Source organism: Dama dama, chromosome 25 (assembly GCF_033118175.1).
Source record: "Dama dama isolate Ldn47 chromosome 25, ASM3311817v1, whole genome shotgun sequence".
NCBI lineage: Eukaryota > Metazoa > Chordata > Mammalia > Artiodactyla > Cervidae > Dama > Dama dama.
In genome coordinates, this window is record NC_083705.1 from 6,561,645 (window position 1) to 6,575,413 (window position 13,769).

Sequence of the window (13,769 nt, forward strand, 5' to 3'; positions counted from 1 at the left end):
CTCTCACATACCTGTAGCTGAGAGAAGCCTCCTCTTGAGGGGCTTGTGGAAAATTCGTATTCCTCTTGAGTCGAAGCCAAGGACTAAGCACTCATCTCTCTAAGCACTCAGTGCAGGGGAATCGGGCCTCATCTTGCGGCCAGGGGGAAGTCTGATGGTTTTTCTCGAGTTGCGGCCGGATCCTGGGGTATATTCTCGAGTTAAGACGGGGAGATCCCTTCCAGACACGTGTTTGTTCAGCGATGTCAGGACTCCAGCCTAGGTGCGAGGGACACCTCGTGATTCTCCTCGAGTCTTGCCATGGCAATTCGGATGCCTCTCCACGTGAGGCGGGAGACCCAGGGTCCCTTTCCACGTGGCACAGTGATCCTGGGACTCCTTTCCATTTTCAAGAGGCATCGTCTCCTTTGGAAGCATTGATCTCCGGGGACCTCTCGAGTTTTCAAAGGATGTGAGGCCTCCGTTCGCGATGAGGTGGAGAACTAGGTCTTTCTCTTTGGTCTCCAAAGGGTATTCAGACATCCATTCGTCTTGGGAGATGCAAGTCGAGCCTGCATCCAATTCACTGCAGGGATATCCGGCCTTACTTCGAGTCAGAGCATCTCGGTGTCCATTCCACTTGAGGCCACAAACTCAGGGTTAGTCTCACATACCTGTAGCTGAGAGAAGCCTCCTCTTGAGGTGCTTGTGGAAAGTTGGTATTCCTCTTGAGTCAAAGTCAGGGATTAAGCTCTCATCTCGAGTTGATTTGCGGTCCAAGGAGTCTTTTAGTGTTGCTCCAGTGACCTCAGGATCCCTCTAGACTTGAGAAAGTGATCTTGGGTTTTCTCCGGAGTTCCATCAAGGAAATCAAGGCTCCTTTCACGTTTGATGTGGAACACGGAATTGCTCTGCACGCAGTGCAGGGGAATCGGGCCTCATCTTGCGGCCAGGGGGAAGTCTGATGGTTTTTCTCGAGTTGCGGCCGGATCCTGGGGTATATTCTCGAGTTAAGACGGGGAGATCCCTTCCAGACACGTGTTTGTTCAGCGACGTCAGGACTCCAGCCTAGGTGCGAGGGACACCTCGGGATTCCCCTCGAGTCTTGGCATGGCAATTCGGATGCCTCTCAACGTGAGGCGGGAGACCCAGGGTCCCTTTCCACGTGCCACAGGGACCCTGGGACTCCTTTCCATTTTCAAGAGGAGTCAGGCATCGTCTCCTTTGGAACCATTGATCTCCACGGACCTCTCCAGTTTTCAAAGGATGTGAGGCCTCCGGTCGCGATCAGGCGGAGAAATAGATCTTTCTCTGTGGTCTCCACCGGGGATTCAGACATCCCTTCGTCTTGGGAGATGCAAGACGAGCCTTCATTCAATTCACTGCAGGGATATCCGGCCTTACTTCTAGTCAGAGCATCTCGGTGTCCATTCCACTTGAGGCCACAAACTCAGGGTCCCTCTCACATACCTGTAGCTGAGAGAATCCACCTCTTGACGTGCTTGTGGAAAGTTGGTATTCCTGTTGAGTCGAAGCCAGGGACTAAGCTCTCATCTCGAGTTGATTTGCGGTCCACGGAGCCCTTTCGTGTTGCTCCAGTGACCTCAGGATCTCTCTAGACTTGAGACAGTGATCTTGGGTTTTCTCTGGAGTGCCATCAAGGAAATCAAGGCTCCTTTCACGTTTGATCTGGAACTCGGAATTGCTCTGCACGCAGTGCAGGGGAATCTGGCCTCATGTCGCGGCGAGGGGGAAGTCTCATTGTTTTTCTCGAGTTCCGGCCGGAACCTGGGGTATATTCTCGAGTTACGACGGGGAGGGCCCTTCCAGACACGTGTTTGTTCAGCGACGTCAGGACTCCTGCCTAGGTGCGAGGGACACCTCGGGATTCTCCTCGAGTCTTGGCATGGCAATTGGGACGCGTCTCCACGTGAGGCGGGAGACCCAGTGTCCCTTTCCACGTGCCACAGGGATCCTGGGACTCCTATCCATTTTCAAGAGGAGTCAGGCATCGTCTGCTTTGGAAGCACTGATCTCCGCGGACCTCTCGAGTTTTCAAAGGATGTGAGGCCTCTGGTCGCGATGAGGCGGAGAACTCCGTCTTTCTCTGTGGTCTCCACATTGGATTCAGACATCCCTTCGCTTGGGAGATGCAAGACGAGCCTGCATTCAATTTACTGCAGGTATATCCGGCGTTCCTTCGAGTCAGAGCATCTCGGTGTCCATTCCACTTGAGGCCACAAACTCAGGGTTCCTCTCACATACCTTTAGCTGAGAGAAGCCTCCTCTTGAGGTGCTTATGAAAAGTTGGTATTCCTCTTGAGTCGAAGCCAGGGACTAAGCTCTCATCTCGAGTTGATTTATCGTCCACGGAGCCCTTTTGTGTTGCTCCAGTGACCTCAGGATCCCTCAAGACTTGAGACAGTGATCTTGGGTTTTCTCTGCAGTGCCATCAAGGTAATAAAGGCTCATTTCATGTTTGATGTGGAACACGGAATTGCTCTGCACGCAGTGCAGGGGAATCTGGCCTCATCTCGCGGCGAGGGGGAAGACTCATGGTTTTTCTCGAGTTGCAGCCGGAACCTGGGGTATATTCTCGAGTTACGACGGGGAGGGCCCTTCCAGACACGTGTTTGTTCAGCGACGTCAGGACTCCTGCCTAGGTGCGAGGGACATCTCGGGATTCTCCTCGAGTATTGGCATGGCAATGGGGACGCGTCTCCTTGGGAGCCGGGAGACCCAGGCTCCCTTTCAACGTGCCACAGGGATCCTGGGACTCCTATCCATTTTCAAGAGGAGTCAGGCATCGTCTCCTTTGGAAGCATTGATATCCGCGGACCTCTCTAATTTTCAAAGGATGTGAGGCCCCCGGTCGCTATGAGGCGGAGAATTAGGTCTTTCTCTGTGGTCTCCACAGGGGATTCAGACATCCCTTCGTCTTGGGAGATGCAAGACGAGCCTGCATTCAATTCACTGCAGGGATATCCGGCCTTACTTCGAGTCAGAGCATCTCGGTGTCCATTCCACTTGAGGCCACAAACTCAGGGTCCCTCAAATATACGTGTAGCTGAGAGAAACCTCCTCTTGAAGTCCTTGTGGAAAGTTGGTATTCTTCTTGAGTCTAAGCCAGGGTCTAAGCTCTCATCTCGAGTTGATTTGGGGTCCACAAAGCCCTTTCCTGTTGGTCCAGTGACTTCAGGATCCCTCTAGACTTGAGACAGTGATCTTGGGTTTTCTCTGGAGTGCCATCAAGGAAATCAAGGCTCCTTTCACGTTTGATGTGGAACACGGAATTGCTCTGCACGCAGTCCAGGGGAATCGGGCCTCAACTCGCGGCGAGGGGGAAGTCTCATGGTTTTTCTCCAGTTGCGGACGGAACCTGGGGTATATTCTCGAGTTACGACGGGGAGGGCCCTTCCAGACACGTGTTTCTTCAGCGACGTCAGGACTCCTGCCTAGGGGCGAGGGAAAACTCGGGATTCTCCTCGAGTCTTGGCATGGCAATTGGGACGCGTCTCCACGTGAGGCCGGAGACCCAGGGTCCCTTTCTACGTGCCACAGGGATCCTGGGACTCCTATCCATTTTCAAGAGGAGTCAGGCATCGTCTCCTTTGGAAGCATTGATCTCTGGAGACCTCTCTAGTTTTCAAAGGATGTGAGGCCTCCGGTCGCTATGAGGCGGAGAATTAGGTCTTTCTCTGTGGTCTCCACAGGGGATTCAGACATCCCTTCGTCTTGGGAGATGCAAGACGAGCCTGCATTCAATTCACTGCAGGGATATCCGGCCTTACTTCGAGTCAGAGCATCTCGGTGTCCATTCCACTTGAGGCCATAAACTCAGGGTCCCTCTCACATACCTGTAGCTGAGAGAAGCCTCCTCTTGAGGTGCTTGTGGAAAGTTGGTATTCCTCTTGAGTCGAAGCCAGGGACTAAGCTCTCATCTAGAGTTGATTTGGGGTCCACGGAGCTCTTTCGTGTTGCTCCAGTGACCTCAGGATCGCTCTAGACTTGAGACAGTGATCTTGGGTTTTCTCTGGAGTGCCATCAAGGAAATCAAGGCTCCTTTCACGTTTGATGTGGAACACGGAATTGCTCTGCAGGCAGTGCAGGGGAATCGGGCCTCATCTCGCGGCGAGGGGGAAGTCTCATGGTTTTTCTCGAGTTGCGGCCGGAACCTCGGGTATATTCTCGAGTTACGACGAGGAGGGCCCTTCCAGACACGTGTTTGTTCAGCGATGTCAGGACTCCGGCCTAGGTGCGAGGGACACCTCGGGATTCTCCTCGAGTCTTGGCATGGCAATGGGGACTTGTCTCCATGGGAGCCGGGAGACCCAGGCTCCCTTTCAACGTGCCACACGGATCGTGGGACTCCTATCCATTTTCAAGAAGAGTCAGGCATCGTCTCCTTTGGAAGCATTGATCTCCGCAGACCTCTCGAGTTTTCAAAGGATGTGAGGCCTCCGGTCGCGTTGAGGCGGAGGACTAGGTCTTTCTCTGTGGTCTCCACAGGGGATTCAGACAACCCTTCGTCTTGGGAGATGCAAGACGAGCCTGCATTCAATTCACTGCAGGGATATCCGGCCTTATTTCGAGTCAGAGCATCTCGGTGTCCATTCCACTTGAGGCCACAAACTCAGGGTCCCTCAAATATACCTGTAGCTGAGAGAAGCCTCCTCTTCAGGTCCTTGTGGAAAGTTGGTATTACTCTTGAGTCTAAGCCAGGGTCTAATCTCTCATCTCGAGTTGATTTGGGGTCCACGAAGCCCTTTCCTGGTGGTCCAGTGACCTCAGGATCCCTCTAGACTTGAGACAGTGATCTTGGGTTTTCTCTGGAGTGCCATCAAGGAAATCAAGGCTCCTTTCACGTTTGATGTGGAACACGGAATTGCTCTGCATTCAGTGCAGGGGAATCGGGCCTCAACTCGCGGCGAGGGGGAAATCTCATGGTTTTTCTCGAGTTGCGGCCGGAACCTGGGGTATATTCTCTAGTTACGACGGGGATTGCCCTTCCAGACACGTGTTTGTTCAGCGACGTCAGGACTCCTGCCTAGGTGCGAGAGACACCTCGGGATTCTCCTCGAGTCTTGGCATGGCAATTTGGACGCGTCTCCACGTGAGGCGCGAGACCCAGGGTCCCTTTCCACGTGCCACAGGGATCCTGGGACTCCTATCCATTTTCAAGAGGAGTCAGGCATCGTCTCCTTTGGAAGCATTGATCTCCGCGGACCTCTCGAGTTTTCAAAGGATGTGATGCCTCTGGTCGCGATGAGGCGGAGAAGTCGGTCTTTCTCTGAGGACTCCACAAGGGATTCAGACATCCCTTCGTCTTGGGAGATGCAAGACGAGCCTGCATTCAATTCACTGCAGGGATATCCGGCCTTACTTCGAGTCAGAGCATCTCGGTGTCCATTCCACCTGAGGCCACAAATTCAGGGTCCCTCTCACATACTTGTAGATGAGAGAAGCCTCCGCTTGAGGTGCTTGTGGAAAGTTGGTAGTCCTCTTGAGTAGAAGCCAGGTACTAAGCTCTCATCTCGAGTTGATTTGGGGTCCACGGAGCCCTTTCGTGTTGCTCCAGTGACCTTAGGATCCCTCTAGACTTGAGACAGTGATCTTGGGTTTTCTCTGGAGTGCCATCAAGGAAATCAAGGCTCCTTTCACGTTTGATGTGGAACACGGAATTGCTCTACACGCAGTGCAGGGGAATCGGGCCTCATCTCGCGGCGAGGGGGAAGTCTCATGGTTTTTCTCGAGTTGCGGCCGGAACCTGGGGTATATTCTCGAGTTACGACGGGGAGGGCCCTTCCAGACACGTGTTTGTTCAGCGACGTCGAACTCCTGCCTAGGTGCGAAGGTCACCTCGGGATTCTCCTCGAGTCTTGTCATGGCAATTGGGACGCGTCTCCACGGGAGCCGGGAGACCCAGGGTCCCTTTCAACGTGCCACAGGGATCGTGGGACTCCTATCCATTTTCAAGAAGAGTCAGGCATCGTCTCCTTTGGAAGCATTGATCTCCGCAGACCTCTCGAGTTTTCAAAGGATGTGAGGCCTCCGGTCTTGATGAGGCGGAGGACTAGGTCTTTCTCTCTGGTCTCCACAGGGGATTCAGACATCCCTTCGTCTTGGGAGATGCAAGACGAGCCTGCATTCAATTCACTGCCGGGATATCCAGCCTTACTTCGAGTCAGAGCATCTCGGTGTCCATTCCACTTGAGGCCACACACTCAGGGTCCCTCTCACATACCTGTAGCTGAGAGAAGCCTCCTCTTGAGGTGCTTATGGAAAATTGGTATTCCTCTTGACTCGAAGCCAGGGACTAAGCTCTCATCTCGAGTTGATTTGGGGTCCAAGGGGAAATTTCGTGTTGCTCCAGTGACCTCAGCATCCCTCTAGAGCTGAGACAGTGATCTTGGGTTTCCTCTGGAGTGCCTTCAAGGATATCAAGGCTCCTTTCACGTTTGATGTGGAACACGGAATTGCTCTGCACGCAGTCCAGGGGAATCGGGCCTCAACTCGCGGCGACGGGGAAATCTCATGGTTTTTCTCGAGTTGCGGACGGAACCTGGGGTATATTCTCGAGTTACGACGGGGAGGGCCCTTACAGACACGTGTTTGTTCAGCGACGTCAGGACTCTTGCCTAGGTGCGAGGGACACCTCGGGATTCTCCTCGAGTCTTGGCATGGCAATTGGGACGCGTCTCCACGTGAGGCCGGAGACCCAGGGTCCCTTTCCACGTGCCACAGGGATCCTGGGACTCCTATCCATTTTCAAGAGGAGTCAGGCATCGTCTCCTTTGGAAGCATTGATCTCCGCGGACCTCTCGAGTTTTCAAAGGATGTGAGGCCCCCGGTCGCTATGAGGCGGAGAATTAGGTCTTTCTCTGTGGTCTCCACAGGGGATTCAGACATCCCTTCGTCTTGGGAGATGCAAGACGAGCCTGCATTCAATTCACTGCAAGGATATCCGGCCTTATTTCGAGTCAGAGCATTTCGGTGTCCATTCCACTTGAGGCCACAAACTCAGGGTCCCTCAAATATACCTGTAGCTGAGAGAAGCCTCCTCTTCAGGTCCTTGTGGAAAGTTGGTATTCCTCTTGAGTCTAAGCCAGGGTCTAAGCTCTCATCTCGAGTTGATTTGGGGTCCACGAAGCCCTTTCCTGGTGGTCCAGTGACCTCAGGATCCCTCTAGACTTGAGACAGTGATCTTGGGTTTTCTCTGGAGTGCCATCAAGGAAATCAAGGCTCCTTTCACGTTTGATGTGGAACACGGAATTGCTCTGCATTCAGTGCAGAGGAATCGGGCCTCACCTCGCGGCGAGGGGGAAATCTCATGGTTTTTCTCGAGTTGCGGCCGGAACCTGGGGTATATTTTCGAGTTACGACGGGGAGGGCCCTTCCAGACACGTGTTTGTTCAGCGACGTCAGGACTCCTGCCTAGGTGCGAGGGACACCTCGGGATTCTCCTCGAGTCTTGGCATGGCAATTTGGACGCGTCTCCACGTGAGGCGGGAGACCCAGGGTCCCTTTCCACGTGCCACAGGGATCCTGGGACTCCTATCCATTTTCAAGAGGAGTCAGGCATCGTCTCCTTTGGAAGCATTGATCTCCGCAGACCTCTCGAGTTTTCAAAGGATGTGAGGCCTCCGGTCGCGATGAGGCGGAGAAGTCGGTCTTTCCCTGAGGTCTCCACAGGGGATTCAGACATCCCTTCGTCTTGGGAGATGCAAGACGAGCCTGCATTCAATTCACTGCAGGGATATCCGGACTTACTTCGAGTCAGAGCATCTCAGTGGCCATTCCACTTGAGGCCACAAACTCAGGGTCCCTCTCACACACCTGTAGCTGAGAGAATCCTCCTCTTGAGGTGCTTATGGAAAATTGGTATTTCTCTTGAGTCGAATCCAGGGACTAAGCTCTCATCTCGAGTTGATTTGGGGTCAAAGGGGAAATTTCGTGTTGCTCCAGTGACCTCAGGATCCCTCTAGACTTGAGAGAGTGATCTTGGGTTTTCTCTGGAGTGCCATCAAGGAAATCAAGGGTCCTTTCACGTTTGATGTGGAACACGGAATTGCTCTGCATGCAGTGCAGGGGAATCGGGCCTCAACTCGCGGCGAGAGGGAAATCTCATGGTTTTTCTCGAGTTGCGGCCGGAACCTGGGGTATATTTTCGAGTTACGATGGGCAGGGCCCTTCCAGACACGTGTTTGTTCAGCGACGTCAGGACTCCTACCTAGGTGCGAGGGACACCTCGGGATTCACCTCGAGTCTTGGAATGGCAATTGGGACGCGTCTCCACGTGAGCCGGGAGAGCCAGTGTCCCTTTCCACGTGCCACAGGGATCCTGGGACTCCTATCCATTTTCAAGAGGAGTCAGGCATCGTCTCCTTTGGAAGCATTGATCTCCACGGACCTCTCGAGTTTTCAAAGGATGTGAGGCCTCCGGTCGCGTTGAGGCGGAGGACTAGGTATTTCTCTGTGGTCTCCACAGGGGATTCAGACAACCCTTCGTCTTGGGAGATGCAAGACGAGCCTGCATTCAATTCACTGCAGGGATATCCGGCCTTACTTCGAGTCAGAGCATCTCGGTGTCCATTCCACTTGAGGCCACAAACTCATGGTCCCTCTCACATACCTGTAGCTGAGAGAAGCCTCCTCTTGAGGTGCTTGTGGAAAGTGGGTATTCCTCTTGAGTAGAAGCCAGCGTCTAAGCTCTCATCTCGAGTTGATTTGGGGTCCACGGAGCCCTTTTGTGTCGCTCCAGTGACCTCAGGATCCCTCTAGACTTGAGACAGTGATCTTGGGTTTTCTCTGGAGTGCCATCAAGGAAATCAAGGCTCCTTTCACGTTTGATGTGGAACACGGAATTGCTCTGCACGCAGTGCAGGGGAATCAGACCTCATCTCGCGGCGAGGGGGAAGTCTCATGGTTTTTCTCGAGTTGCGGCCGGAACCTGGGGTATATTCTCGAGTTACGAGGGGGAGGGCCCTTCCAGACACGTGTTTGTTCAGTGACGTCAGGACTCCTGGCTAGGTGCAAGGGACACCTCGGGATTCTCCTCGAGTCTTGGCATGGCAATGGGGACGCGTCTCCACGTGAGGCGGGAGACCCAGGGTCCCTTTCCACGTGCCACAGTGATCCTGGGACTCCTATCCATTTTCAAGAGGAGTCAGGCATCGTCTCCTTTTGAAGCATTGATCTCCACGAACCTCTCGAGTTTTCAAAGGATGTGAGGCCCCCGGTCGCTATGAGGCGGAGAATTAGGTCTTTCTCTGTGGTCTCCACAGGGGATTCAGACATCCCTTCGTCTTGGGAGATGCAAGACGAGCCTGCATTCAATTCATGCAGGGATATCCGTCCTTACTTCGAGTCAGAGCATCTCGGTGTCCATTCCACTTGAGGCCACAAACTCAGGGTCCCACAAATATACCTGTAGCTGAGAGAATCCACCTCTTGAGGTCCTTGTGGAAAGTTGGTATTCCTCTTGAGTCTAAGCCAGGGTCTAAGCTCTCATCTCGAGTTGATTTGGGGTCCACAAAGCCCTTTCCTGTTGGTCCAGTGACCTCAGGATCCCTCTAGGCTTGAGACAGTGATCTTGGGTTTTCTCTGGAGTGCCATCAAGGAAATCAAGGCTCCTTTCACGTTTGATGTGGAACACGGAATTGCTCTGCATTCACTGCAGGGGAATCGGGCCTCAACTCGCGGCGAGGGGAAAATCTCATGGTTTTTCTCGAGTTGCGGCCGAAACCTGGGGTATATTCTCGAGTTACGACGGGGAGGGCCCTTCCAGACACGTGTTTGTTCAGCGACGTCGAACTCCTGCCTAGGTGCGAGGGTCACTTCGGGATTCTCCTCGAGTCTTGTCATGGCAATTGGGACGCGTCTCCACGGGAGACGGGAGACCCAGGGTCCCTTTCAACGTGCCACAGGGATCGTGGGACTCCTATCCATTTTCAAGAAGAGTCAGGCATCGTCTCCTTTGGAAGCATTGATCTCCGCAGACCTCTCGAGTTTTCAAAGTATGTGAGGCCTCCGGTCTTGATGAGGCGGAGGACTAGGTCTTTCTCTGAGGTCTCCACAGGGGATTCAGACATCCCTTCGTCTTGGGAGATGCAAGACGAGCCTGCATTCAATTCACTGCAGGGATATCCGGACTTACTTTGAGTCAGAGCATCTCAGTGGCCATTCCACTTGAGGCCACAAACTCAGGGTCCCTCTCACACACCTGTAGCTGAGAGAATCCTCCTCTTGAGGTGCTTATGGAAAGTTGGTATTTCTCTTGGTTCGAATCCAGGGACTAAGCTCTCATCTCGAGTTGTATTGGGGTCAAAGGGGAAATTTCGTGTTGCTCCAGTGACCTCAGGATCCCTCTAGACTTGAGAGAGTGATCTTGGGTTTTCTCTAGAGTGCCATCAAGGAAATCAAGGCTCCTTTCACGTTTGATGTGGAACACGGAATTGCTCTGCATGCAGTGCAGGGGAATCGGGCCTCAACTCGCGGCGAGAGGGAAATCTCATGGTTTTTCTCGAGTTGCGGCCGGAACCTGGGGTATATTTTCGAGTTACAACGGGCAGGGCCCTTCCAGACACGTGTTTGTTCAGCGACGTCAGGACTCCTACCTAGGTGGGAGGGACACCTCGGGATTCACCTCGAGTCTTGGCATGGCAATTGGGACGCGTCTCCACGTGAGGCGGGAGAGCCAGTGTCCCTTTCCACGTGCCACAGGGATCCTGGGACTCCTATCCATTTTCAAGAGGAGTCAGGCATCGTCTCCTTTGGAAGCATTGATCTACGCGGACCTCTCTAGTTTTCAAAGGATGTGAGGCCTCCGGTCGCGTTGAGGCGGAGGACTAGGTCTTTCTCTGTGGTCTCCACAGGGGATTCAGACAACCCTTCGTCTTGGGAGATGCAAGACGAGCCTGCATTCAATTCACTGCAGGGATATCCGGCCTTACTTCGAGTCAGAGAATCTCGGTGTCCATTCCACTTGAGGCCACAAACTCAGGGTCCCTCTCACATACCTGTAGCTGAGAGAAGCCTCCTCTTGAGGTGCTTGTGGAAAGTGGGTATTCCTCTTGAGTAGAAGCCAGCGTCTAAGCTCTCATCTCGAGTTGATTTGGGGTCCACGGAGCCCTTTTGTGTTGCTCCAGTGACCTCAGGATCCCTCTAGACTTGAGACAGTGATCTTGGGTTTTCTCTGGAGTGCCATCAAGGAAATTAAGGCTCCTTTCACGTTTGATGTGGAACACGGAATTGCTCTGCACGCAGTGCATGGGAATCTGGCCTCATCTCGCGGCGAGGGGGAAGACTCATGGTTTTTCTCGAGTTGCGGCCCGAACCTATGGTATATTCTCGAGTTACGACGGGGAGGGCCCTTCCAGACACGTGTTTGTTCAGCGACGTCAGGACTCCTGCCTAGGTATGAGGGACTCCTCAGGATTCTCCTTGAGTCTTGGCATGGCAATTGGGACTCTCTCCACATGAGGCGGGAGACCCAGGGTCCCTTTCCACGTGCCAAAGGGATCCTGGGACTCCTATCCATTTTCAAGAGGAGTCAGGCATCGTCTCCTTTAGAAGCATTGATCTCTGCGGACCTCACGAGTTTTCAAAGGATGTGAGGCCTCCGGTCGCGATGAGGCGGAGAACTCGGTCTTTCTCTGTGATCTCCACAGGGGATTCAGACATCCCTTCGCTTGGGAGATGCAAGACGAGCCTGCATTCACTTCACTGCAGGGATATCCGGCCTTACTTCCAGTCAGAGCATCTCGGTGTCCATTCCACTTGAGGCCACAAACTCAGGGTCCGTCTCACATACCTGTAGCTGAGACATGCCTCCTCTTGAGGTGCTTGTGGAAAGTTGGTATTCCTCTTGAGTGGAAGCCCGGGACTGAGCTCTCATGTCGAGTTGATTTGGGGTCCACGGAGCCCTTTCGTGTTGCTCCAGTGACCTCAGGATCCCTCTAGACTTGAGACAGTGACTTTGGGTTTTCTCTGGAGTGCCATCAAGGAAATCAAGGCTCCTTTCACGTTTGATGTGGAACACGGAACTGCTCTGCACGCAGTGCAGGGGAATCGGGCCTCATCTCACGTCGAGGGGGAAGTCTCATGGTTTTTCTCGAGTTGCGGCCGGAACCTGGGCTATATTCTCGAGTTACAACGGGGAGGGCCCTTCCAGACATTTGTTTGTTCAGCGACGTCAGGACTCCTGCCTAGGTGCGAGGGACACCTCGGGATTCTCCTCGAGTCTTGGCATGGATATTGGGACGCGTCTCCACGTGAGGCGCGAGTCCCAGGGTCCTTTTCCACGTGCCACAGGGATCCTGGGACTCCTATCCATTTTCGAGAGGAGTCAGGCATCGTCTCCTTTGGAAGCATTGATCTCCGCGGACCTCTCGAATTTTCAAAGGATGTGAGACCTCCGGTCGCGATGAGGCGGAGAACTAAGGCTTTCTCTGTGGTCTCCACATTGGATTCAGACATCCCTTCGCTTGGGAGATGCAATTCAATTCAACGAGCCTGCATTCAATTCACTGCAGGGATATCCGGCCTTCCTTCGAGTCAGAGCATCTCGGTGTCCATTCCACTTGAGGCCACAAACTCAGGGTCCCTCTCACATAGCTTTAGCTGAGAGAAGCCTCCTCTTGAGGTGCTTATGAAAAGTTGGTATTCCTCTTGAGTCGAAGCCAGGGACTAAGCTCTCATCTCGAGTTGATTTATAGTCCACGGAGCCCTTTTGTGTTGCTCCAGTGAGCTCAGGATCCCTCTAGACTTGAGACAGTGATCTTGGGTTTTCTCTGCAGTGCCATCAAGGAAATAAAGGCTCCTTTCATGTTTGATGTGGAACACGGAATTGCTCTGCACGCAGTGCATGGGAATCTGGCCTCATCTCGCGGCGAGGGGGAAGACTCATGGTTTTTCTCGAGTTGCGGCCCGAACCTGTGGTATATTCTGGAGTTACGAAGGGGAGGGCCCTTCCAGACACGTGCTTGTTCAGCGACGTCAGGACTCCTGCCTAGGTGCGAGGGACACCTCGGGATTCTCCTCGAGTCTTGGCATGGCAATTGGGACGCCTCTCTATGTGAGGCGGGAGCCCCAGGTTCCCTTTCCACGTGCCACAGGAATCCTGGGACTCCTATCCATTCTCAAGAAAAGTCAGGCATCGTCTCCTTTGGAAGCATTTATCTCCGCGGACCTCTCGAGTTTTCAAAGGATGTGAGGCCTCCGGTCGCGATGAGGAGGAGAACTAGGTCTTTCTCTGTGGTCTCCACAGGGGATTCAGACATCCCTTCGTCTTGGGAGATGCAAGACGAGCCTGCATTCAATTCACTGCAGGGATATCCAGCCTTACTTCGAGTCAGAGCACCTCGGTGTCCATTCCACTTGAGGCCACAAACTCAGGGTCCCTCTCACATACCTGTAGCTGAGAGAAGCCTCCTCTTGAGGTGTTTCTGGAAAGTTGGTATTCCTCTTGAGTGGAAGCAGGGACTAAGCTCTCATCTCGAGTTGATTTGGGGTCCACGGAGCCCTTTCATGTTGCTACAGTGTCCTCAGGATCCCTCTAGACTTGAGACATTGATCTTGGGTTTTCTCTGGAGTGCCATCAAGGAAATCAAGGCTCCTTTCACGTTTGAGGAGGATCATGGAATTGCTCTGCACGCAGTGCAGGGGAATCGGGCATCATCTCTCGGCGAGGGAGAAGTCTCATGGTTTTTCTCGAGTTGCGGTTGGAACCTGGGGTATATTCTCGAGTTACGACGGGGAGGGCCCTTCCAAACACATGTTTGTTCAGCGAC